The sequence below is a fragment of the Kogia breviceps genome, chromosome 9, assembly GCF_026419965.1.
Source record: "Kogia breviceps isolate mKogBre1 chromosome 9, mKogBre1 haplotype 1, whole genome shotgun sequence".
NCBI classification, from domain to species: domain Eukaryota; kingdom Metazoa; phylum Chordata; class Mammalia; order Artiodactyla; family Physeteridae; genus Kogia; species Kogia breviceps.
Genome location: NC_081318.1, coordinates 102863095 through 102890332, shown reverse-complemented (window position 1 = coordinate 102890332; position 27238 = coordinate 102863095). Strand labels below are relative to the sequence as shown.

Here is a 27238-nt window from a genome sequence, read left to right as displayed (position 1 = left end):
AGTGTTGTGCGGTTCTGTTTCTAAAATATCTTGCAAAATGATTCTAGGTAACACCAGCACCTAAGAATCACTTGGGAAATGCAGAGTTTTAATTGGCTTGAGTCTTCAGCCTCAGTCTTCTCATCTTGGGTTTCAATTTTCCAACTCATCCCTGTGGAGCGATTGTCTTCTAACCAGGAAACCCCTCCCAGCCTAAGTCCCTCCTGTGGAGCCTCCAAACGGGGACAGCCTAAAATTCCCCAGATTCCTCTGCAGATTCAGCCACCACCTGGGCTTCATTTCTTTTCAAACCAAACCTATAAAAGATTTGTCAGCACTCTTCCTGGGGGTAAGGGTCACTTTTTTCTTAGATAATAGGTCAAGCGAAGAAAGTAGAATCTATTTGTGCCTCTTGAAACTAAGGACAAAAGGGTCAAAGAAAGTGCTTTTGCTGCTTCGGTTAGCCATTCTATGTTGTTACGAGAAAGTTGTTTTAAGCCTGCCTCAGCTCCATCCAAATCCCTGTTTAGATATCAGTCATATCTCCCTGATCCGGCTACTCCCAGCCTGCATTAGATTTACCCTCCGCTGGTGTCTTGTGGTTGGGAAATGAATCACTCAGACTCATGCCATTTTGACAGAGAGCTTAGAGGCAGCTCAGCCGGGCAGAGTTGGACACATATGCAAAGGGCACCCCAGACCTGTCATGCTACACTCGGGTCTGTGTAGCTGAGCTACTTAATTGGGTTCTTGCTCTTCACAAGCCTCCAAATAGTTCTTCAAGTCCCAGAGTTGGTGGTGAAATTTTTCCTTTTTTTTTCTTTTTTCATCTGGCTAATAAGATTTTCCAAGTCACCAAAGCCAGAGGGGTTTGGGAAAGAAAAAGCCTCCTTTGTTAAATGAGGCAAGTTCTATGGGACTTTCTGCCTTTGAATTTAGGGAACCTGTCCCAATTAAAGTGTGAAATGATTGTGAATATGGAGGGATCTCAGTGGAAAAAGCAGCCTCTAACCCTGATGAGCATGGACTAGAAATATTAGTTTTAGTGCAAATCCCTTCTTTGAAAGATCCGGAGGCTTGGACTTTGTTCAAAAGAATTTAGAGAAATATCACAGAGTCAAAAGCAGCAAGAGACTCTCCAAAGAGTCTAGGAATTTTAAATGTGTTTGTTTTTCCAGTTATCATGCTACTGATTCTTTTTTTTTTTTTTTTTTTTTTTTTAAATAGAAACTCAGGAAGTAGCCAGCCCTGGCAGATGAATAGAATCCAGTGAAATTTCCTTTAGACCCCCCAAGTGAAGTGTAGCATCAGGTCATAGTGCAGGCTTCTAAGCCAAGGTAGGTGTCCTGGGGTATTATTTTCATCTAGCATATTTCATGTAAATTTATAGTAAGCTTATTTCCTGCAGATGTATCCATATTTAACACGATGATATACCGTATTATATATAGATAACAAATACAATAGGAAATGCCTTTCATTCTTCAATGGCGTTTTGAGCAACGGGAATAGGGAGGAATAATCCTGAACGATTAGTTGCACAGCTCCAAAGATACTTCCCATGGGCTCTGAGATTTGAATCGGCGTGTAACTGTTTCCTTGAGAATTTGGAGAGCCTGAGGGAGAAGCTGCAGGAAGGAGCATGTTCATCTAAGGGGGCAGCAGTTACCTCATCTCCAGCAGAGGGCTGCCTTGTGGCAATGCAGGCTAAGTGATAGTAGTGATGCTGAAAACTCGGCCTCTATGCACGAGTGTTGAATTGAATCTCAGAGATAGAGTTTTGGGTGAAGTAGAAAAGAATAGCTTCCTTGCCTTGCCAGGCAAAGAAGGACACAGCAGGCTTCATGCCCTCAAAACTGTGTGTCCCAACCTGGGGGGACTTGGTGAAGAGTTTTATAGCAAAGGTTCAAGGGCAGGGTTGAAGATAAGGATCAGGATGTGTGCAGGGTCTGCATTCCTTTAATCTGCCTCCAGTGGTTTCCTGATGAGCTTCTGTGGTTCTTGAGGTAATCAAACTGTGACCTTCTCTCTGGAATGAAGAATGCTTCATCAAGTAGTTAATGTTTTCCATTTGTTGGGGGTTTTAGTTCTGCAGAAGAGCCGGCAAAGATATTGTTATGTGTATCTCTTTAGGCGGAACCAGGACCCTGCCTCGAGGCTGCGCTATTGTTTCTTGACTGCTCCTCCCTTGTGTCTACATCTCCTCCCTTCCCTGATTAGCCACTGTTTGAACCTGCCCTTTGAAAATCAGTGAAGGTTATAGAGGCTGAAGCCTATTCCTTACAAATAAGAAAGGGGGGGACACAGAAAGGCTTCCATGCCCAGGAGCCCCACAGGGACCTGCTCGGTTTCACTAGTTAATCTGATTTTTCAAAAGAAGCTGGAAAATCCAGATTAATATGTGACATTTCCCAGTAGAACATGGTGGCATCTAATTTTAAAAATGGGAACAACTTGCATTTGGCAAACGAGTTTCTGACATCTGGTTGAGAGGACTGTGGGCAGGGCTACATAAAGTTATAATGTGCATGTATATGAAGATCTCAGATGGTACTAAAAGTCATCTCTTATTCAAATTACAGGATCACAAAATCCATACCATTGCCAGCTTCCTATTTCTAGGGCACTGGTTCTCAAAATGTGGCTGCAGAACAAGCAGCATTATAACCCCACCTGGGAACCAGTTAAAATGCAAATTCTTGGGCTTCACCCCAGACCTACTAAATCAGAAAATCTCTAGGAGTGGAGCCCAGGAATCTGTGTTTTAACAAGGCTTCCAGTGATTCAGATGCAGCGATGCAGCTGAAGTTCAATAACCACTGTTTTAGGATATTTTCTCTTGAGTTTCAGGACTCCAATTTTTTGTTGTTATTTTTTGTTCTCAGATGTTTTTAAAAGAGTATTTATTTAAGAAGAATATTTATTCCCATTTTATTTGAAATTTTAGTAGGTACAGTACAAACCAGAGCTTGCTTTGGTGAAGTGGAGATGGGGGGCCCCAGTCCTTTTGACTTCCTTCCTGTCCACTCCCCACCAAGGGGCTCCAACACCACCCTCATTCAACAGTTTCATAGAGCAGCCAGCCAACAATTTGTCAAAATCTGCCTCAGCTTTCTCTCTACAGAAAGAAGGTAAAACACTAAAATGAAATAACCTCTCATCTCAGGGGAGACATTTGCTAAGAACAAGACCTTATATTGTCAGCTTAGCAAAAATGTAGACAAATATTTGGAAGATAGTACAAAAGAGGGCTCATTAAAAGTGTAACTTAGGGATTCCCTGGTGGCGCAGTGGTTGAGAGCCCGCCTGCCGATGCAGGGGACACGGGTTCGTGCCCCGGTCCAGGAAGATCCCACGTGCCGCGGAGCGGCTGGGCCTGTGAGCCATGGCCGCTGAGCCTGTGCATCTGGAGCCTGTGCTCCGCAACGGGAGAGGCCACAACAGTGAGAGGCCCACGTACCGCAAAAAAAAAAAAAAAAAAAAAAAAAAGTGTAACTTAAAAATTCATCAAGAAATCAGCACTGGCTTTATACAGCAAAGCACTGGAAATTCGAATATCCTAAGCAACAAGATGCCACAGAGGAAGATGAACCAAGGAGACTGAAGGACTTACATGACCCTACCCTGACTTCTTCTAGGGCTGTTAGAATCAAGGACATGGAATTTTGGGGAAAGTCATTTTTTTATTATTGTTTTTTATTGACGCATAGTGTGCAACATAATGATTCAGTATTTTTATAGATTGCATACTGTACAAAGTTATTATAATATTATTGACTATATTCCCTGTGCTGTACATCATATACCTGTGATTATTTATTTTATAACTGGTAGTTTGCACCTTTTAATCCCCTTCACCTAATTCACCTACCTCCCTATCCCCAACCCCCCATCCTTGGCAACCACTGGTTTGTCCTCTGTATCCACAGGTCTTTCTGTTTTGTTATATTTGTTCATTTGTTTTGTTTTTCAGATTCCACATATAAGTAAAAACATACACTGTTTGCCTTTCTCTCTCTGACTTATTTCACTTAGCATAATACCCTCCAGGTCCATCCATGTTGTTGCAAAAGGCAAGATTTCATTCTTTTAATGAGTAGTATTCCATTGTATGTATATATATATATATATATATATATATATATATATATATATATATATATATCAATATCATATGTTCTTTATCCATTCATCTGTCAATGGACACTTGGGTTGCTTCCATATCTTGGCTGTCATAAATAATGCTGCTATGAACACTGGGGCGCAGATATATATTCTAATTAGCATTTTCATTTTCTTTGGATAAATACCGAGAAGTAGACTCTCTGGATCATATGGTAGTACTATTTTTAATTTTTTGAGGAACCTTGATACTGTTTTCCATAGTGACTGTACAAATTTACATTCCCACCAGCAGTAAACGAGGGTTCCCTTTTCTCCACATACTCTCCAACATTTACTTCTTGGCTTTTTGATTATAGCCATCCTGACAGGTATGAGGTGGTATCTCACTGTGGTTTTCATTTGCATTCCCTGATGATTAGTTGAGCATCTTTCCATGTGCCTGGTGGTTATCTGTATGTCTTCTTTGGAAAAATGCCTATGCAGGTCCTCTACCCATTTTTTAATTGGATCATTTGGTTTTTTGCCATTGAGTTGTATGTGTTCTTTATACATTTTGATTTTGGATATTAACCCCAATTTGGACATATTATTTATAAATACCTTCTCTCATTCAGTAGGTTGGCTTTTCTTTCTTTTTCTTTTTTTTTTTTTTCTTTTTTCTCCTCTTTGTTTTGATGGTTTCCTTAGATGTGCAAAGCTTTTTAGTTTAATATGGCTCCATTTATTTATTTTTGCTTTTATTCCCCTTGCCTGAGGAGATAGGTCCAAAAAAATATTGTTAGGATTGATCTTAAAGAGTGCACTGCATATGTTTTCTTCTAGAGGGTCTTTATGGTTTCAGGTCTTACATTTAAGTCTTTAATCAATTTTTACTTTATTTTTGTGTATGGTGTGAAAAAGTAGTCCAGTTTGATTCTTTTGAATGTAACTGTCCATTTTTGCCAACTTCATTTATATTCTTGCCTCCTCTGTCATAGACTAATTGACCATATGTGCTTGTGTTTATCTCTGGGCTGTCTATTTTGTTCCATTGATCTATGTCTTTTGTGCCAGTACCATACTCTTTTGATTACTATGGTTTTGTAGTATAGTTTGAAGTCAGGGAGCATGATACCTCCAGCTTTGTTCTTCTTTCTCAAGATTGCTTTGACTATTTGAGATCTTTTTTTTCCATGCAAATTTTAGGATTATTTGTCCTATTTCTATGAAAAATGCCATGAGTATTTTGATAGGGATTACACTGAATCTCAAGATTGTTTGGGGTAGTATGGTCATTTTAACAATATTAATTCTCCTAAACTGTCCATTTATTTGTGTAGTCTTCAATTTCTTTCATCAGTGTCGTATAGTTTTCAGAATATAGGTCTTTCACCTTGGTTAAATTTATTCCTAGGTGTTTTTTCTTTTGAATTCAATTGTAAATGGGATTGTTTTCTCTTTCTGATAGTTCATTATTAGTGTATAGAATGCAACAGATTTCTGTATTTTAGTTCTGTATCCTGCAACTTTACTGAATTCATTTGTTATTTCTAACAGGTTTGTGTGTGTGTTTGTGTGTGTGTGTGGAGTTTTTAGGGTTTCCTATATATAGTATCATCTCACCTGCAAATAGAGACAGTTTTACTTCTTCCTCTCCAATTTGTGTCTTTAGATCTGGAGTGAATCTCTTGTAGGCAGCATATAGGTAGGTTTTGGTTTTTTTTTTTTTTTTTTTTTATTCAGCCACCCTTTCCTTTGTCTTTTGATGGGAGTATTTAGTCCATTGATGTTTATTTGTTTTCTGGTTGTTTTGTAGTCCTTCTCTGTTCTTTTCTTCTTCTTTTAGTCTCTTCCCTTATGGTTTGATGATTTTCTTTAGAATTTTGCTTGGCCTCCTTTCTCTTTGTTTTTTGTGTATCTATTGTAGGTTTTTGGTTTGTAGTTATCATGACATTCATATCTATCTATCTATCTACCTACCTACCTATCTATCTACGTATTTATCTGTCTATTTGTTTTAAACTGATAGTCATTTAAGTTCAAACCCATTCTACATTTTTTACTCCCCCATCACGTTTTATGTTTTTGATGTCATACTTTACATCTTTTTGTGTATCCCATAACTTCTTATTGTGGATATAGATAATTTTACAACCTTTGTTATTTAACATTTCTACTAGATTTATAGGTGGTTGATCTACTACCTTTACTGTATATTTGCCTTTAACAAAGATTTTTTTTTTTTTTTTTTTTTTTTTTTTTTTGCGGTATGCGGGCCTCTCACTGTTGTGGCCTCTCCCGTTGCGGAGCACAGGCTCCGGACGCACAGGCTCAGCGGCCATGGCTCACGGGCTTAGTTGCTCCACGGCATGTGGGATCTTCCCGGACCAGGGCACGAACCCGTGTCTCCTGCATCGGCAGGCGGATTCTCAACCACTGCGCCACCAGGGAAGCCCCTAACAAAGATTTTTCCTGTCATAAGTTTCATATTTCCAGTTGTGGTCTTTTCCACTTAAAGAAGCCCCTTTAACATTTCTTGCAAGGCTGGTTTATTGGTGATAAACTCTTCTGTTTTTGCTTGTCTGGGAAACTCTTATCTCTCCTTCAATTATGAATGATAACCTTGCCAGGTAGAGTATCCTTGGTTATAGGTTTTTTCTTGTAGCATTTTAAAAGAATATCTTCTGTTCTGCAAAGTTTCCACTGATAGCCTCATAGGGGTTCCCTTGTGTATGACTGTTTTTCCCTTGCTGACTTTAAAATTCTCTCTTATTTTTGCCATTTAAATTATATATGTCTTGCTGTAGATCTCTTTGGGTTCATCCTGTTTGGGACTCTCTGTGGTTCCTGGACCTGTTTCCTTCCCCAGGTCATGGGAGTTGTTAGACATTGTTTCATCAAATACATTTTCTCCTCCCTTTTCTCTCTCTTCTCCTTCTGGGACCCCAATAATAATGGTAATGTTATTATACTTGATATTATCTCAGAGATCCCTTAAGCTATCCTCATTTTTTTTAAGTTCTTATTTCTTTTTGCTCTTCTGATAGGGTGATTTCCAATATTTTGTCTTCTAAGTCACTTATGCATTCTTCTGTATCACCTAATCTGCTTTTGATTCCCTCTAATGTATTTTTTATTTCAGTTATTGTATTCTTCAAATCTAATTGGTTCTTTTTTATAATCTCTAATTTTTTGTTGAAGTTCTCACTGTGTTCTTCTACTCTTCACCTGAGTTTGATGAGCACTTTTATGACCATTTCTTTAAACGCTTTATCAGGTAAATTATTTATCTCTGTTTCATTAGGGCTTTTTTCCCCCTAGGGTTTTATCCTGTTCTTTTGTTTGGAACATATTCTTCTGTCTCCTCATTTTGTTTGACTTTCTTTGTTTGTCTTTATGAATTATGGGAAAGAGCTTGAATATGTGTCCTTGTGTGGGTGCATCTCTATGCAGACTGTGTATGCCCAGTGGCTTTGGCGGGAGGGCTGGAGCAGAAGTGAGTGCAGGTTGGGGCTTTTTCTGTGGTGAACCAGGCTTATAAACTTAATGAGGGGGCCTAGAGCTGGAGCATGGTGCAGACCAGGGCTTCTCCTGGGGCATGCTGGGGGCCACTGCCTTGGTGGGGGCTGTTGGAGCTGGAGCTGGATGCAGGTTTTGGGGTGTGCAGGCCAGCTAGAGTGCCAGGCTCTTTTCAAGTCTGCTGTCTCCACACTGGGTCTCAGAGCAAGTAAGTTTGTGCACAAGTCCTTTAAGAGTGTAGTCTGGGTTTCCTATAGCCTTCTGGTTCTCCAGGTTGTGAGCCTCCCTGGCTTTCAAAACCAGTTAAGGGGGCTTGTCTTTCCAGTGCCAGTCACCAGGATTGGGATGCCCAATGCGGGGGTTCAAACCTCTTGCTTCTTAGGGAGGACCTCCAAGTTTGTGATACCCCCTTCTTTTCTGGGTCACCTGATTGCTCCTCTTCCCCTCTTACCTATCTTGGTATGATGTTTTCTTCATATCCTTAATAGTAGAAAAGCTGTTCTAGTCTTCAGGTCATTCTCAGAGAGAGCTGTTCTATATGTAGTTGTAGTTTTGATGTGTCTGAAGGTGGAAGTGAGCTCAGGGTCTTCTTACTCCACCATCTTGATCCCACCTCTCTCAGTAAAGTCTTCTTGGAACACAACTTCAGATGATCTGACTCTGTCATACTTTTTGCTCTTGCTTTTCATGTGACCCTTGTTTAGAGAAAGTCTAATGATTGGATTTTGATTTTACAGTTTCTTGGCTTGTTGGGAAAGTACAAATATAAGAGCACTGGAGCTAATTAATTGCTTCAATACATGGTTTTATCATCTTTTCTGCTTACATCTGAAATGTATGCCATCTTTAGAGTATATGAGCTCTTAATAAACGTTTTTGTATTAAATGAGTTAATGATGAACTCTCAATGGAATAATTATCCCATGAGCTAGTTAATGCTGTTACCCTTAACAATAATAACTAGAGGAAGAAGGTTTGGTGAGAATTACTTCCCATCTTTCTTTAGCTCGTTTATGGATTAAGTCTTAACTCTAATTCAGAATTGGCAACTTTCTGAAGTGAAATGCATCTCCATCTTGTAAAGTGGAGATACAGGGAAGAGGGAGGAGGGTGAGAGTTTGCAGTTATTCTCCAGCTGAGATAATGCATCTTTCATCTCAAGTGCCAACTCCAATCTGTCTGCCTGGAGCCATGCATAGAAAATCAGTCTCAGGCAGAGTACATCAGAATCACTGAAGGGCTGATTGAGTAAATCTAGGATGAAGCCTGATATTTTTTTTAATCTCTGCAAATGATTCTGATGTTCAGCCAGGGGTAAGAATTATGGCCATAAGCACATGTCTACATTCTGGAGGAAAGCATGCTCAAATCAATTAGTGATGTCTGCCTAGAGTGTCAGAAGAAAAAACAGAGGTGTATGTCCCCCATATTTTCTGACCTTGTTTTATAACCTTCTCATTTTCCTATAAATACACCATTTAAGCCTTTATTGTTGCTAACCTATCAGGAAAGATTATAGGGGAGAGAGGGAAATCACTCTAGGAAAGAAAGCCCACAAAAACCAAGGTTCCATACCTTTGTATTTCTTAAGAACTTATGCTCCTCTCCAAAGTAAAGTCATTGAACCATCAGAAACTATCTCATATATCTAGGGTTTCCTCAGCCTAAATTAAAGAATCTATCAACATTGGTTAGACCTAATTGTTGGGAATAAAATACCTTAACTTATAGCATCAAAAATCAGGATGGCCCCAAATCAGAACCCTATTTCAGAAAATTTTTATATCAATAAGCTTTCTAGACACCAAGTTATATATACATGTATCTTTAATTTCCTAGATTAATAATTAATCTAAATTAATAAATTTAAAAAAATTTTTTATCTAAATTAATAATTTCCTTATTAATCTAAAACAATAAATGCTGCAAAGATATTGGGGGCATCTAGGTTAACCCTCTGAACTTACTGATAAAGAAACCAAGGCCCAGCTTGGTTGAGGACTATTCTACTGATATGCACCTCCAAGTTTTCCCCTCAGTAATTCTCATTTTCGCTGCTCCTATACTCATAGAGACCTTGACTCCAGACTCTCTACTTTATCTGTACCCATCAGTTCTCTCTAGTATTCATTGCTTTCACGATCCAGCTTACATTTCATGGTTCCCCACTTCCATCACTTTCTTGCCAATATCATCAACTCCCATTTGCCACTGAACCATTCCTTGAGCCCTCTTTCAAAACCCCAAGCCAAGACCCTTTTAACTGTCTAGATTCTCTTGCCTGGGCTGCCATGTCTGGCCAGATAAAATAATGCAACAACAAAATACAAGTTCATTTACTTCTCACCCCATTACCCGATGCTGCTAAAATTATCTTCATTAAGGTAATGATCATCAATGACATCCTTGCTGCTAAACAGAGCTGCTCTCTAGGCTTCATTGGGATTAAACTCTTAGCCACATTAACCCTTAGGAATCATATTTTTCTTACTGAAACATTTTTTTCCCTTGGCTTCTATATTTTTTGCCTACTTCACGGACCAGTCCTTGTCAGTCTCTCTTAGGGGATTTTCTTTCCATTTTTGGTTCCTAAATTGGTGCCTTTCAGTGTTCTATCCTGAGAACTCATCCTCTCACTCTCTATACTCGTCCATGTTCATGCATTAGGTACCACTCTGTCGTTGGTTCTCAGCTGGGGCAATCTGTCCCCAGGGGACACTTGGCAATGTCTGGAAACATGTTACGTCGTTAACAGCTTGAGTGACGTGCAGCTTAGCATCTCGTGGGTAGAGGTAAGGGGTGTGGCTGGACATCCCACAGTACACACCTCAGGCCCCACGGCAAATAACTATCTGGTCCCAAATATCAACAGTGCCAAGGTCAAGAAACCCTAGTCTACGTGATAATGAATCACAAATCTATTTCCCTAGTGGGGGCTGCTGAGAGTCAGAGCCACAGATATTAACTGTCCACTAGGCCTTTCCACTTCTTACCCCACTGGCACTTCAAACTCAAAAATCCAGCACAATGATGTCATACTTACCTCCTCCTAGGATCATTTTTTTTAGGTAAATGGTACCACCTTTTACCCACTTACTCACAGCAGAACTCTGAATGTCAGCACTGAGTCATCCTTTCCCTTACCACTTGAATCCTCTCTTCAATGAAATTCTGAAATATAACTCTTAGAGATCTCTTGAATCCACTACTCACTGCCCCCCTTTGTTGGATTTCTACTTCTCTAGTCTTCTTGCCAGCCGTGGTCCCGCCCAATCCTGTAACAACAAGCCTGCCAGAAACAGGAATGTGCCATGCTTCTACTGGCCACCGAGCCCCCCATATATTCTGTTCTCTTTGTCTGCAACAGTTTGAACTTGCCTCTCCCCGCAGACACGCCATTACATGGGTAATGGGCTTCACCTGTTGAATTCGTTCAAGTCTCAGTGTGGATGTGATTTCTTCCAGGAAGCTTTCTATAATATATAGAGTCTGGGCGCCCCTCTAATCTTCTCCCCTGGCACCCTGTCCTTTCCCTAACACTATCTGAGTGGCTTGTCTACGAGACTGGAATTTCCGTTGTATCTTTGTATTACTGATGCACCTATCACGTTCCCGGCACCTGGCAGGCACTGGATAAATGTCTAGCAGGTAAATGAGTAAATGGATGTTCATCTAATTAGTACCAAAACGTATATTCTTCGTGAACACTCTTTCTCAAACACGTTTTAATATGAACCTGGCCACCTTGAAAATGTTTGGGTTAAAAGCAGTTTAACTTCAGACAGAGGGAATCAGAAATTGTAACACACCTTATGTGTTTGGTTATCTATGGCTATATAATATGCAAAGATTTTTGTGAAGAATGGAGCTTACACATGAATTGGATAAATACAGTTGGTATGTGTACTTTTTTTTTTTTTTTTTTTTTTTTTTTTTGCGGTACGCGGGCCTCTCACTGTTGTGGCCTCTCCCATCGCGGAGCACAGGCTCTGGACGCGCAGGCTCAGCGGCCATGGCTCACGGGCCCAGCCGCTCCGCGGCACGTGGGATCTTCCCGGACCGGGGAACGAACCCGCGTCCCCTGCGTCGGCAGGCGGACTCTCAACCACTGCGCCACCGGGGAAGCCCGGGGAAGCCCCTGTACCTTCAATCCTTTAGTGACAACTCATTCCTAAATTTGGGTAGAGTATATGAGTGGTATCTGAACGGCTGCAAACCCTTGGATAATAAAAAGAAAAGTTAACTAGACACTTTTATCTGATCTTTTAGCTCAAGTAAGCACACAAACTCTTTACCAGAACCTGAACTTGATCCTCATTTCTTAAGCGTTCAACACTGCTTACACTTAGCCTTCCAAATAGGATCATTCTAAAGCCACCCCAGTGAGCTTTCTTTGCAACTGTGCTTAAGGCTGATATTCACACACCAGTGCTAAGTCTAAGTAACTTTTACAGATTAAAAAAATACAAAGAAAGTGAAAAATGGAAAGTTAATGTGAATCCCTCGCCTGCAACTCGATTCTTTGGATCTTAGATATTGCAACATCCTTGCCACAGAAAAGAAGAGATTACTGGTGAGTTTCAGCCTCCTATCATCGTATTAGGTCACACTATGTAAAACAAATCTACCTCCACAATGTAGTCAGAGGGGGTGCAGGAAAAGCTACTCCACAAGATTTGGACACCTCTATGGATTTTACCTTAGTTTTCTTATTTTAGAGGTACGTGAACTTAGATCTTAGTCATTATTTGAATCTCTGTTGAATAGAAATTCTTTCACTGTGATATAACATATACATGAGAGGACTTTCTCTATGGAACATAAAAGAAAGTAAAACTTTGTTTACTTATATACTTTCATAATCTTTACCCAGTGACTCTGCAGAAAATCAAATGACCTCTTCTGAGGCTTCATATATTTTCAAATCCCGAGACCATCTGGTGGACCTTCTGCTTTCTGGCCTACTGACAAATTATAACATTCTCTGTGATGAATTAAAAAAAAAAAAAAGGCCGTGGAACTCGGTTGGTAGCTACAATCCTTCCCTTTCCTTCTTTGGAAAATGACCCCAAATATTATAGCCCCTTAGCCCTCCAGTGCAATGGAAGAGAAGTCTTCATCAGTGGCTCCTTCATATGGCATTCTTCTAGGTTGTCTGCAAGCTATTTCAAAATTGAAAGAAAATTAATTATTCATTCAAAAAAACGTAACCAATCCATGCTGTAGGTCAGGCTGTCTACAAAGCTTTGGGTCCATACATGAATAAGAGACTTCAAAGTCTAGGAGGGACAGCAGACATGTAAAATAATTATAATACAGTATAATATAACAAACGCTCTATTAAGAGTCAGCATTTATTGAAGCCTTGTCACTTACCAAATACTATTCTAAATGCATGATATGGCTAAACCCATTTACTCTCTATAATGGCCTTATGAGGTAGGTTCTATAGTTACTCCCTCCCCACCCTTTGGACAACAACTTTATCTGCTGCCCCAGTGTTCCAGCCTGCCCTTTCTGATGGCCTTGCCTTCATGGATTTCACACTCAGCCCTCGCAATCACACAAACAAATTCCTTGTAACAAATCTCTTAATATACATCTCCTGCTGGCCCTGCTTCTCTGGTTGAACCTGACTGATACAATAAGTGAGTAAACAAAGCCAGGGGCGTTAAGTAACTTGTCCAAGGTCACAGGGCTAACGCCTGGGGGAGGAAGATTTAACCTCAAGGAGTTTGAGTGCAAAACCCCTGCATCGAACAACCATATTCATGCGTCTGATAGAAATTCTGGTTCAAAAGAGGTTCAAAGGAAGCAGTCCTTAATTCTGATCGAAAGCATTGGCAGTGGAGTAGGAAGGCTTCTCATAGGAAGATTTACGATAGAGGAAATGTTTGGACTGGATTTTGAGGGATAAGGTGAACTCTGTGAGTGACTAATACATGAAGGATACACCGGAAAACAAAGGCACAAAAGCCACGGGTGCGATTCAACAGGGTGTGAAAATATACATATGTCCGTAGATAATTAGGGGCATTTCATGTCCCCACTGGGAATGTGTCTCTCCAGTTTCTCATCTGTGAAAAGTTGGATTAGATGATCTCTATAAAGCTTGCTGTAAAGAAAAATTAGACAAGATGTGTAAAGTATCTCGCAAGCTGCCTGAAACAGCTGGGTATTCCATAACAGTCACTTCTCTCTCTCCACCCCAACCCTACTCTCCCCACCAAAGTCCTCTCCAAGTGCTGTGTGTTCTGATCCTGATGACAAATTTATACTCATGACAGACATTCCATGATATTCAACCCCTTTCTCCATGGAATCGAACAGAATATACCCACCCAGTGCCAAGAACAATGAAGTCATGGTCTCTAACGTCAGGCTGCTTGCAGTCTGGTCTGAATGGCATAATTTTAAGCGGGCTGTGATGGCTGATATTCAGAGGAAAATGCATCGAGCTAAGAGAGCAAATAGGCAGAGGTTTGAGAAAGCAACTCAGACTGAGGCTGTCAGGGAAGGCTTCCTGGAGGAAGGGACATCTCAACCAGAACCTGAAAACTAAGTAGTAATCAGCTACATGACTGGGGCTCTAGTTAGTAGATAAAATGTGTTTGAAGTCTGGACATGAAACCAGGTCTAAAAGGCCATTGTCATTGTTTATTGTTGAAGGAGTAAGGAGCATTAAGAGTTCCTAAAGAAGATGTGGTACGTATATACAATGGAATATTACTCAGCTGTAATAAAGAATAAAATAATGTCATTTGCAGCAACATGGATGCACCTAGAGATTATCATAGTAAGCAAAGTCAGTCAGAAAGAGAAAGACAAATACCATACAATAGCACTTATATGTGGAATCTAAAATATGACAAAATGAATCTATCTGTGAAACAGAAACAGAATCACGGACATAGAGAACAGACAGGTGGTTGCCAAGGGGGAGAGGTTGAGGGAGGATGGAGTGGGACATTGGGGTTAGCAGATGTAAGCTATTATATACAGAATGGATAAACACCAAGGTCCCACTGTAGAGCACAGAGAAATATATTCAATATCCTATGAAAAACCATAAAGGAAAAGAATATTAAAAAAAGAATGTGTGTGTGTGTGTGTGTGTGTGTCTGTGTATATATATAAAATTGAATTCCTTTCCTGTACAGAAGAAATTAACACAACATTGTAAATCAACTATACTTTAATAAAGAAATAAAAGAGGTAAAAAAGAAACTCTAGACACTTAAACTTAGAACCTAAGAATAAAACTGAATGGATCCATTAAAATAAAGAGTTTCTAAAGGATCCCCTATTCACTACCCCCCTCCTCAAAAGTTGTCTGTAGGCTGACAAGTTACTGAGGTCTGCCTTTTAGCTGGCAGTGCTCAGACAGTGAGAAGGACCCATATATGGAATCTCCATCCTGTACAGACCATAAGTCAAAGTAAACATTCCTGAACTCAAGTTCACTGCATTTCACATTTGCCCGTGCTTCCCCTGAAGCTTGGAATATTTACTCACTTGGCGTTTGAACCAGACGCCAGCTTCTGCCTAGTTGGCTGGCTTCCAATGATAATTTAATGTCATGTGGTGTGACAACAATAATTTAGTGTCTGTAGTAAAATGGAAAGTAATAATTAGAGTGCGAGAGAAAAGAACACTGATTTTCCTGTGGCAGTACAAAAACTTTTGTAGCCACATCGGATCCATTTTAATCTCGATTTTTTTTTCCCCTTTACACGCCTTCTTTTTTTGTTGTTACGCAAAAAAAAAAAATTGTATAAAGAAACTCATGATTGATATATTTTATGAAGTAGCGTTGTACTTATGGATTTATGTGAAATCCATCTCTGTGTGGCATCTTGAGACAAGATCACGAGTAAACAGTCCTGACAGGACTAACTATACCAGCCCTTCAGAGAAAAGAGCAGAGGAAGGTCATAATCAGGTACCTGAGGTTCATCGAAATGGGCCCCAGGCGTCAGGAAGAGCTAAAGCAAAAGTTTGCAAAGAAGGGTCCCAAGGACTTCAGCTACTTGGCAAACTGACCCTTATCTGATCAGGCCTGTACCCCACTTCGTGCATCCAGGGGGGATGGAATTCCTCACGTGGTGCTGCTCAAGGGGCCTTCGACTCAGGTCTCAGAGAGTTGCAGGTGGATACAGGACATTCCTTGGAAGTCCCAGCAGCATGTAGCGTTGCATGGAATTGGGTGACTACGTTAAAAGTAATGAGCTTAGTTATTTGTCTGAAGGAGTCATTACTCTCTGGTGAAGTCCAGTCACCTCTGGGGCATAATTGTACTGTATGGGCCCGGGAACAGTAAAAGGTATCTGCGGTCTCAGAAATAGTAAGTTAGCAGCAAATCCCAGGGAAACACACCCTGAAGTCACAGAATGGCAGTAGGGCTGGGGGGTCAGGGGAGCAGGGCCTGGACAAGAGCTGCACAGAGGAGTAGCTGCTTCAGAAGAAGATACAACAGCAAGAACCAGCAAGGAGGACATCAGAGTTGAAGATCACGGCATGAGAACGTCATCTGTCCGCAACGAAGAGGCTCAGAAGCTGCATGCATGTACCCGAGGGCATGTGTGTGCGTTTGGCGGTTGGGAGCGTGGAGACCATTCATTCTCCACCAGTTTGACTGAGTCAGTGAGGCCCCATGCTGGAGCAGAAGTGACTGAGCATCCAGGCTCTGAGACAAGTGCAAAGGGGAGAGTGTTTGCTCTGCTCTGTCAGAGTTTACGCTCTCTCCCTCAAGCCTGAATAATTGTAGAATAAAATTCCAGCAAGTGATTGGAGCCGTTTTTCCCGGTTAAGGGAACATCCCTGATTTGATCCATATCTGTCCAAAGAAGAAATGCCTAAAAGGGGAAAGAGTCTGCTCCTAAGGGAAGAAGGAGAGGGAGAGTGAGAGAGAGAGAGAGAGAGAGAGAGAGAGATCCTCCATTTATATAAACCAGAATCACTAGGCATGGACAGACCTCTCTGGATTTCTAACTTTCAGTAGCTGTGCTATTCCCGCCTTAATTGGGTCTTTTATTTTTGCAAAGGATAGAGAGAGAGATTCTCGTGGCAGAGGGTAGGGGAGTTAAACTAGAAGATAAATAAATCCAACAGATGTAGAGCAGGGTCTCACGGAGTAAGACAGGCAACTGCAGGTGGAACGCGGGCCTTCTAGAGAAGCAGCACATCATTAACTGAGTCAGTCTCTGATTGTCCTTGTCATAGTGTCAATTATGGCTGCTCCATGCCCTTCCATTCTAGTATGTCCCGCTGGTCCGTCCACACGAACTGACCAGCAGGTTCCAGTCCCCTTAGGGCTTCTGTTTCTTATGTCTTCCGCTACATCATGGCTTCCTCTCTGTGTATTACTTGTTCCCCAACTGTCTTCCAGAGTCTACTGTTCAGGGTCCCTAAGATGCTGATCGGAACACTCAGTGGGAAAGTTTAGAGCCATCAGCCACGAATCCTGCCCCTCCAGCTGTGGTCACATGATGAACTGCTGGCCGTTCTTACTTGGTCAGTAGGGATCCATGGGCAGAGGGTCATGACCAATCTATTATAGAGATAGTACGATATATGGGAATATAGACATGGTAGGAAACAAGTAGATAAGTTGAACATGCTCAGAAAATACTATTAAGATATGTCACCATATACCTCTGAAAAAAAACTGTATTTTTCTAAAACACACACACACACACACACACACACACACACACACAAACACTTGCTAATAGAAGGCGATATTCCAAGCGATCTTTGTGTGGCTAGAACCTCCATGCACGTCATAGATAGGAGGGATTTTCTGGTTCCTCTAAGGATGAAGGAAAAAGAGAGAAAGGAGGAGGACTAGAAGAGGTGAATAATTATTAACAATGTCACAAAATATTTAGTGTGAGGAGAATTTTGTGATATTGGTGATGGAATTGGGTTCACACCCGGATGGATAAGAAGAAAAGTAGTACATGCAGATTGCAGAAATAGAGGGCACAGAGAATGTATTTTTGAAAAAACAGCGTTATGGTTAACAATTTGAGAAAGTAAAAGGCTTTGTTAAGCAGAATGTTTTATAAATCACTTACTGATCACTCACTCATTTCAATTCTCTGGAAAATACCTTACGTTCCTTGTCTTAAGTAATTCTCTTAACCCCTTGAGATATATAGATCTTCAGTTTACAGAAGTGCAAACTGAAGTTCAAAGCAGTTACGTAACTTGCATGAGGTCACACAGCTGGTGAGTGTCCCTGTGATGTGTTCACTTGTGGCATTAAAGTTCCTTGGTATAAAAATGCCCAGGAATTGGATGTAGGGGTGCCCATCAGCCAAGGAGACAGAACTGGGCTCCCCATGTGAACGGGAATCCAGGAAGATATGGTTAAGTTTAGAAATAAAAACCCAGAAATCATTATCCTCTAGACTAGAAGTTAGCCTCCTGCACTATGTAATGAGTACAAGATGTGTCACTTGCTTGAGCTTGGAACACTAAGCCTTTGTGTGACTAGATACAAACCCTGAATTTGAGCTATACGTCTGGGCAGTATAAACCCGGAGAAGATACACTTACATAACAATTGACTTGGAGCCAGTGAAATCCACAGGATCGAGCATAAGCAAGCAGCCTTTTAGTAGGTCCCCATATCCCAAGGCACAAGATGCAAGATGAACTCACAGTCCAAAATCCCAAAATCTGTGAGAAAGTTTAATATCATGAGAGACGGTTGCCAGATGCAGCCACTGTGTGAATTTACATTTTAGGAGTTACAGATAACAGAACAATATAAAAGAGACTCAAATTATGAATGTTTAAAATTTTCTAAGGAAGAAAAACTGGCATCTGCAAAACAAGAACAGGGGTTATGAAATAAGATCCAGTGGATTAAAAGAAAAAGTAGAAATGCTGGACATGAAAAAATATGGTCACTGAGAAAAAAATTCAAAAAACATTTTCATCAACAGTTCTTAATTCTGGTTATACATCATAATCACCTTCAAGCTTTAAAAATATTGATGTTCAAGCCCTTACCCACACCAATTAAACCAAAAACTCTGGAGGCAGGGCCAGTCATTGATATATTTTGTAATCTGCCAGGTGATTCTAAGATGTAGCCAGTGCTATGAAGTACTTTGTTAAATCAATTACTGGACACAGCAGAAGAGAGAAATAACAATTAATAATAATACAGATACTAATTTAAAAAGACAAAAAAAGTACTTTGTTAAATCAATTACTGGACACAGCAGAAGAGAGAAATAACAATTAATAATAATACTGATACTAATAACAAAAAACAAAAAAAGTACTGATACTAATAACAAAAACTGGACATAGCTTAAGACAGAGGGAAAAAAAAGAAAAAGAGAGATGATAAGATAAATATACAAGAGAATACAAAGGAATACAAAGGCCATAATGAGAAAAGTTTGGCCTCTACCCCATAAGCATTCCAGAAGGAGAGAATAGAAAGAATGGTGGAGGAGAAATAGTCAAAGAGAAAACAGTTAAATATTTTCTCACAATGAGAAAATACATGAAAACCTGTATTGAACTCTGAGTAGATAAACACAAAGAATCCAGACCTAGACACATCACAGGAAAGTGAAAAGAGAAAATGCCAAAGTAGGTGTGGGCGGAGGGCAAGCAGGCATCTCTAGTACATACGTGGTTGTTACGAGAAAAAGTATAAAATGCCATTGGAGTGTCAGAGCTTATTCAAGGAACAGTCCTACTCAAACCAATACAAGGTTACTTACCAAGCATGGTCTACGTACAAGTGCAGTCCTAGGAACTGGAAGATCCAAAGGTGAATAAGGCACAATGAAAGAACTCCAAGGAAAGAGAAGACAGGCACGTACAGACCTGTGGTAAGTTACACTGGTAATAATACCAGTGCTTCAATTCTCCCTGTATCCGTCCACTGTGTCTTGTGACTTTACAGGGCTTCTTAGAATTTATTTCTCAGTGTCTTAAGAACGGGCTGACCTTGAGACTTCCTTTGGCTAACAGAGTTTATTGGACTTGACGGTGGGCCAGTTCTGAGCCTAGAGTCCTCAAGAGGCTAGGAGGGATTCTGCTGTGCTTTGCCTTCACTTGGACAACACGCCCAGGTAAGCCTCCTGGAGGCTGAGGTGTGGGGAGCAGAGATCAGTCACCCCAGCCACCCCAGTCAAGTATGTGAGTGACCCCAGCAGAGCTGACCACCCCAGATGTCTGATGAATAGATAATTATAACTGTAGGCCACAGAGATGCCACTGGTAAGTAACAACCCCCCCCCCCACATTCCCATGTGACAGAGGACACAGCAAATATCAGCAGGAAAATAACTCTTAAAATCTAAACTCTTTCTCCTCTACCGTCTTAAACCTGTTTTAAACTTGTTTCTTCAGTTTCACAAAGTTCCAGCTAGCTCTGTTGGTGGCAAAAGCTGTGAAGGGTGGCGTCAGCCGACATCTCTTGCCCTTAAATAGCTGTCAGCTCAGAACTATAAACAGTAAATACTGTGAAGCCTGTCTTAAAACCGCAGCCCAGGGGAGCGTCAGAAATTGGATGCCTCGTAGAAATGATCCTTAAGTAAAGGTTGAATACAATAGCCGTGGGGATACTTTCAAACGGTGGCTGCAGACAGAGTTGTCTGATGGTTGGCGTGGCCAATCTTGGCTTCGCCGGGCGCGCTGGCTCGGAGACACCTAGTGAAAGAGAGGCCTTCGGAGTTCATCTCGGTGTTCGCAGAGGGGCCAGGGAGACCCAGAGTATTTGCAGACGTCCAGGGAGATCGTCTGCTGGTGGGTGCATTCATCAGACTTGAAAAGATAATAGGCCGAGTGGAGAGCTGAACGTCGTCTCAAAGCCTCCATTCATTTGGGGAGCGGCGTGCGCCACGCCCCTCGCCGTCAATCCTTCCCTTTCCGGGGAGAGCACCCCGCCCGGGACGCGGGGGATGGGGGAATGCTGAAAGCCAGCCAGAGCAGACAGGGGGGCCCTCTTGATGTCCACCGACAGGAGGTGGCCGGCAGCTCTGCCTGGCAGTCGGGAAGCACTCACTCTGCAGAGGCCAGAGTAGGGACCCTGGGGTCACAGGGGCAAGATGCTACAGCCCCAGTAGGAATGGCCTCGGGGGTCCTGTCGTCGCCAGAGCCACCTTTTTGTGGGCGGAGCGGGAGTGAGGTGAGCCAGCCTGGGGAGTGCCGTGCCCCGGGGGGGGGGGGGAGGAGGGGGTGGGGTGGGGGAACAGGTTTACCGTAAACGTTTCTGGAAGCGCTTAGGAGCTTCACGCCCACAAGGTGGACAGTCCTCTAGGAAGATGCAGACGCCGGCTCTTCCACGCCACCACCCAGCAGCCTCAGAGCACCCGCAGCCTTTCATTTTCCGTGTCCGCTGAGTCTGTAAAACCTCGCCCTGGGTAACTGACAAGAGCCCCTCCTCAGCAGTGGCCGCGGCGGGGCCCCCGCTGCTCAGCTGTCACCTGTCCCTAGCGGGCGCCCGCTCTACCCCGCATTCGTGGGCCTCAGCCCGCCACCCAACTGCCTGTTTCCCGCCTCCCCCCTCCACGAGACGCCGCTAGTAATTTCAGGCACCTGCCTGCGCATCTCAGCACCTGGCAGGAGGGCCATTGGAGGATGGAGAACGTGCTCTCCTTATCCTGTGGAGTCAATGCCAAGGGCATGAGCGGCTGTAGAGTTAGGCCCTGAGCCCTCCCCCTGCCTGGACACTAACAGGTCAATCACAGGTTAGAATAACATGGCATCACGCTAACAGTTCCTGATGTGCAATTTGTCCATTGTATTAAAATGCCCCAAATTTTACACAATATACTCCGTTTTGTTATCACATTTACGGTCTGTGGATTTCTTCTGCATGGGCCTCGCAGGAGTAAGGATCCTATGAGGAGGCCAGACTAGCCATCCGTACAGATGCCAAGCTGACCCCACACTCAAAGCCCTTCGGTATTTCCCGCCTCAGTTTTCTCATCTGTAAAGTGTGACTATCAACAAAACCTGTTTTGATAGTATCTGTTTTTTGTTTTAAAAAAAGATAGTCCGTGTTAATTGCTTAGCTCCAAGGCTTGGCACACAGTAAGTCCGCAATGTTAGTTAGCTACTATTATTCTAACAATTATTTCTAAAAATGCTATGGCAATGATTAAAATCTTTTGTTTTTGAGTTAGCTCTTAATTGGTGGGCTATATGAGACCTTTTCAGAAGTAGTTGAAAGTACTTTTTATAAAGCAAAGCCTCTGAGTTTTCATATTTTTCTGACTAAATGCAAGAAAAGCTTACAAAGAAAAAACAGCCAAGTAAAGCTATTCAGATTAAAAAAGGGCAGGGTGATCAATTTCATCATCAAATAGAGCAAAGGCTTTAAGAGGAAGATAGAGGGTCATGTTTGTGTTTATTAAAGACAACATCTAAATCAAAGATGTGACAGTAGAAAACGTACAGAGATGCTAACAACTTCATGTTCATAATTTTGAGATATGACTCCTAAAATGGTATAAAACTTTGGTCTCACAAACCTGAATCTGCCTCAGAAAACATGTAAAGGAAAAACTAGTAGACATACAAGGGACTTGAATAAATTAAACTTTCTTATATTTGACTAGAAAACAGATATAGGTGAATAACCACACAGGAAGATGATCCTGATATATTACATAGAAGAAAAGAACACATAATGTAGATTTTTTTTTTTTTTTTTTTTTTTTTGCTGAATCATATGGTACTTTTATTTTAATTTTTTTAGGGGCTTCCATACTGTTTTCCATAGTGGCTGCACCATTTCACATTCCCACCAACAACAATGTACAAGGGTTACCTGTTCTCCACATCCTCATCAGCACTTGTTATCTTTAGTTTTTGTTTTGTTTTGTTTTTGTTTGGAGTTTTTTTGTGTGTTTTTTTAACATCTTTATTGGAGTAGAATTGCTTTACAATGGTGTGTTAGTTTCTGCTTTACAACAAAGTGAATCGGTTATTCATATACATATATTCCCTTATCTCTTCCCTCTTGTGTCTCCCTCCCACCCTCCCTATCCCACCCATCTAGGTGGTCACAAAGCACCGAGCTGATCTCCCTGTGCTATGCGACTGCCTCCCACTAGCTAGCTATTTTATGTTTGGTAGTGTATATATGTCCATGCCACTCTCTCACTTTGTCCCAGCTTACCCTTCCCCCTCCCCATATCCTCAAGTCCATGCTCTAGTAGGTCTGTGTCTTTATTCCCGTCTTACCCCTAGGTTCTTCATGACCTCTTTTTTTCTTAGATTCCATATACATGTGTTAGCATACGGTATTTGTTTTTCTCTTTCTGACTGACTTCACTCTGTAGGACAGACTCTAGGTCCATCCACCTCACTCCAAATAACTCAATTTCATAATATAGATTTTAATACATGTGTCCTGAGGTCAAACCAGTTGTAAAGCACTCAGACCAGTTCACCTTTTGGAATTTACCTTTAAACTCCTAATTGGCATATCAATGGCTCTGAGAAATCCTAGGACTGAGTTTAATTCTTAAACCTAGTGTTTTCCATCACTTTTATGTGATCATGGAATACTCTTTTTCACAACACCCATATTAAGTTTCTTTGGAACTATCTTTAATAGACACATTTTGGGGATATGCTAACCTAGAAGCATTAAAATCAGGTAAATAGAAAGGAAGGATAACTCTATCAGAGTTATATATAGAGAGGAATATATATTGATAGATATATATATGTAAACACTATATAAAAGGGTACTGGAAAGAACAGCAATTATCATTTTTACACAGTTGACAGTTTTCTCCTTAGACTACTCAAGATGGTCAACTGAACAAAACTGGAACCATTCTAATATTCTAGAATATATAATAAAACCAGTTCTTCATATATGATGTTTATAACATCCTGGAAAAGATCATGAATAAAAAGAATTATTCACAGTAATCAAATCAACTACCTAGGAATGAGCTTCAGACTTGGTTCAGTTAACTCACTCTGCATGACTTTGCCTGACCTGCTTTCCTGGGCCCTTGCTCACCTTGCATCCTGTGCCTCCCTTGGTCCAGAGCTTATCTTGTTGGACTGCAAGTCACCTATTTACCTGTTGCTTTTTCCCAGCTCACACACATAAGTCAGCTCCTCCTGAGCCATGAGGATGTTTACTTATCTTAGCATCACCAATATACAGCCCAGGGGCTTAGATGCTCCACAAACATTTGTCCATTTAATTAATTAATCAACTATTTGAGACTTACAAGAATGTAAATATCCATCTCTTTGATGTCAACTTCTTTGACTTGATATTTTTATCTGTTACCTATCTACACTGTTGGAAATTTTATTTTCACACGATGTATTTTTACAATGTAAAAAGTCTCCTCCTTTGAAGTCATGAAGGGTTAGACATTTAGATTGAATGCAAATGACTACCAAATTTATTTAGAATCAAAACTTTTAAAACTCAGTTAAGCAATCAGTAGTGTCAAAGTCTGATAAGACAAGAATCTCTCAGAATGGTATGCATCTCTGTGGAGCTGGGCTCACTCCAGTTTGCTTGGAAATGACCTGGAGCTCAAGACCCAGTTTCCTAGGTCTCCAGGTCCAGCAGGGGAAGAGCTGCCCCCAGTTCAGTTTCCATCAGGCCCTGGGCCTTCCACGTCTCCAGGCTGGGGGGCTGTGGCATTTCTCAGCACCCCACCAAACAGGTGGCATCTGGGCCCCTCCCGCCAGCCTGATGCAAGCCCCAGTGTTGATCCTCTGCCCACCAGGTCGCTGGCACTGTCATTCTGCTTTAAAGAAAGAGCTGCAAGGGAGATGGGTCTCTCTTCTGAGCAGAGCCCAGAGGGCTCAGGCCCAAACGCATGGCCACAAGGACCTGTGACCTGCTCATCTTCTGCCCAAGTGACCCTGTCTGGTGTCTGGCCGAGGCTTTGGCTCGACAGGTGCACACGACCGACTCACCTGTGTCTTCTGGTTGCTTACAGAGTGGGACCGTGCAGATGAGTTAACTTTAACGAAGTGAGATTGTTTGGGTACTTTAGCGATGACCCTATCACCTCAAAAAATCAAACTTTACTTCTGGTGGTAGGGACATGAACTCAAGGGGTTTGTCTTCTTAGTTTTTACTTTTGCTTTATTTTGTTTTCTTTGGATAGGCACTTTGTACTAACAGTACTGCTCAACAAAGGGATTCAAAGCTGACGGAAACCATAATGCCCCCAGGTCACAGAAGGGAAACTGACTCACTGCGAGGTAAGTTACTGAGTTTAGGCTTTAATTACTAGTAACTGTGCTGGGTGCCTCCGAAGTCCATCCTAAATTCTCTTTTGTAATCTGTGTCATACATGAAAGAAGAGCAGGGCATTGGGGTAGGCTTTCTTGATAAGTCACTGAGTGGAAAATATTAATACATTTTCTTTTTCCCAAAGATAATGCCTTATCTTCTTACCATGGGCATTAACCTACAATGAATATATTATTAGGAGAAAAAAAACTTCAAGGTGGATAATTCACCCACTGGCAGCCATTTATTAAGTATGTTTAAGGGGCTAATAAATCCATTTGGACTACAAATAATTTGAGAACCAACCTACTTATTTGTATGAATTCAGCGATTCCCTGTAAATCTTCAAAAATCAATATTTTCACCAGATTATAGCAGTCGATTCATCTGTGAAGGATCACGTATTGGCCAATAGCTCATGATTTTTAAGCTCTACCAATATTTTGTATCTCCTCTTCCTGTTTACTCAAGTTAAATTATGAATTCCTGGAGAGTATAGTAGGAGCCTAATAATACCTTGTTGAATGAATGTACAAAGGATATTGCAAGTTCAGTGTGATCAGAATATATGGTATTAGGGCCAAACATTATAACAGGAGCAACTTAAAACCCACAATGGAGGGCTTCCCTGGTGGCGCAGTGGTTGAGAATCCGCCTGCCGATGCAGGAGACACGGGTTCGTGCCCCGGTCCGGGAAGATCCCACGTGCCGTGGAGCAACTAAGCCCGTGAGCCGTGGCCGCTGAGCCTGCGCGTCCGGAGCCTGTGCTCCGCAACGGGAGAGTCCACAACAGTGAGAGGCCCGCGTACCGCAAAAAAAAAAAAAACAACCCACAATGGAGAGGAAAATGGGAACAAGGGCTAGAGGTTGGTGCCCACACCCTACAGATCAGGCACATTTCTATCCTACAGGCACCAAGAGGAGTTTGGCAGTGAGATATTCAGGGTGTAGGGACATGCTCTTTGCTGTCTCTGAGGGGACAGTCAACACAGATCCTCAGGGCCATTTGCCAACCTTCTCACACGTTTCCAGGACCCCGTAATTGGCCCAGTGGCTACTAAAGAAAAGCCCGCTGGGAACAGTTGCAATTGGCAAAAAAAACAAATTCAAGCTAAAGAAAACCTGGATGGAGTTTTCTCTTTCTTTACCTTATTTATATTTGATATCCTGGAGAGAACTAGGAGATACATACTGCTAAGGAGCTCCAAGAGAGACAAGAGGAGGAAGAAGTAACTGAAGAACCAAAGAGATTCACGTTGCAGGAAGTAGCAAGGGGATTTTCTTTCTTTGAGGAGGCACTGTTAGTTTCTGAGGCACAGGACCCGAACGTACGACGGTAGACGATGGTTACAGCGGCCGTTCAGAATGCAATCCGGTGCTACCGTGTCGTCTATGACGAGTAAAGTAGAGCTACTACCCAGACGTCACTGGATTGTCTTTTCTAGAGGGTAGAGAGAATTGAATCCAGCGAGGAACCAGAACCTGTGCCATCCACATCAGGCGAGAGCGAAATTGCAGCTGGCCCTCCGTCTCCTGTTGCTGACGATCCTGCAGCTCTACCATCTCCCACCTCCTCCTCCTCCTCCTCCAGCCAGTAACTCTTCTTGCCTGTTCACTGGATGCCAGCCCCCGGATGCCAGCTGTTGTACTGGACTCCCGTACTTTTCAAGGTACTGTACTGTCAGGTTAAAAATGTTTCCTTTATTTTTTGTTTTTTATGTATGTCTTATCTGTGTGAAAAGTATTATAAACCTATATAGACGATTGTGTTAGTTGGGTACCTAGGCTAACTTTGTTGGACTTAAGAACAAACTGGACTTTGGAACCTGCTCTCAGAATGGAACTCGTTCGTATGTAGGGGACTTACTGTGCTATTTCTGGTGAGCCAGGATTTAGCTCTTTTTTTTTTTCCTTTAGGCAAGTAATTATCAAGAGAGCATAGCCTTTTTATTGTTCTAAATCCAATGAAGCAGCTGCCCCTCGTCTGACCTCTGGGGGCTCTGCCAGCTGAGGCTCAGCCTGGCAAATCCCGTGAATCCTTCCATTGTCATCTCTTCTGTGGGTCCCCCAGTTCCTGCCCACTTCCCGGCCCTTCACCCTCCTGCACACATGCACACTCTCACACCAGCTTCTCAGCACGGCTCCAACCACTGAACGGGGAAGCTTGTCTAAACTAAGAAACCAAGATCTTGTCTGGCATCCCGTGTTAGCAAAAAAGTTCCAAACCTTTATTAGGAAGGCAGAACTTGTATCACATCCAGACGTACATACTAGCCTAGAGAGATGGCTATCAGGCACCTGCCACCTATAAAATCCTCGCCAGGATTTTCTATAGTGTTTTCCCTCTCTACTTTTTTTTTTTTCCATTTGGAT

General features: G+C 41.8%; 1 protein-coding gene across 21 annotated transcripts in view; it reads left to right on the top strand.

Annotated features, from left to right (window-relative positions):
• C9H7orf25 (chromosome 9 C7orf25 homolog) overlaps positions 1–27238 on the top strand; it is a 422474-nt gene that overhangs the window by 271022 nt on the left and 124214 nt on the right. For 16 of the 21 annotated variants that reach the window (XR_010842308.1, XR_010842310.1, XR_010842303.1 and 13 more), the window contains 3 exons: positions 19606–19706; positions 24738–24834; positions 26311–26535. The gene's annotated coding sequence lies outside the window, so the exon portion shown is untranslated. The other 5 variants (XR_010842299.1, XR_010842300.1, XR_010842317.1 and 2 more) reach the window with 5 other exon arrangements.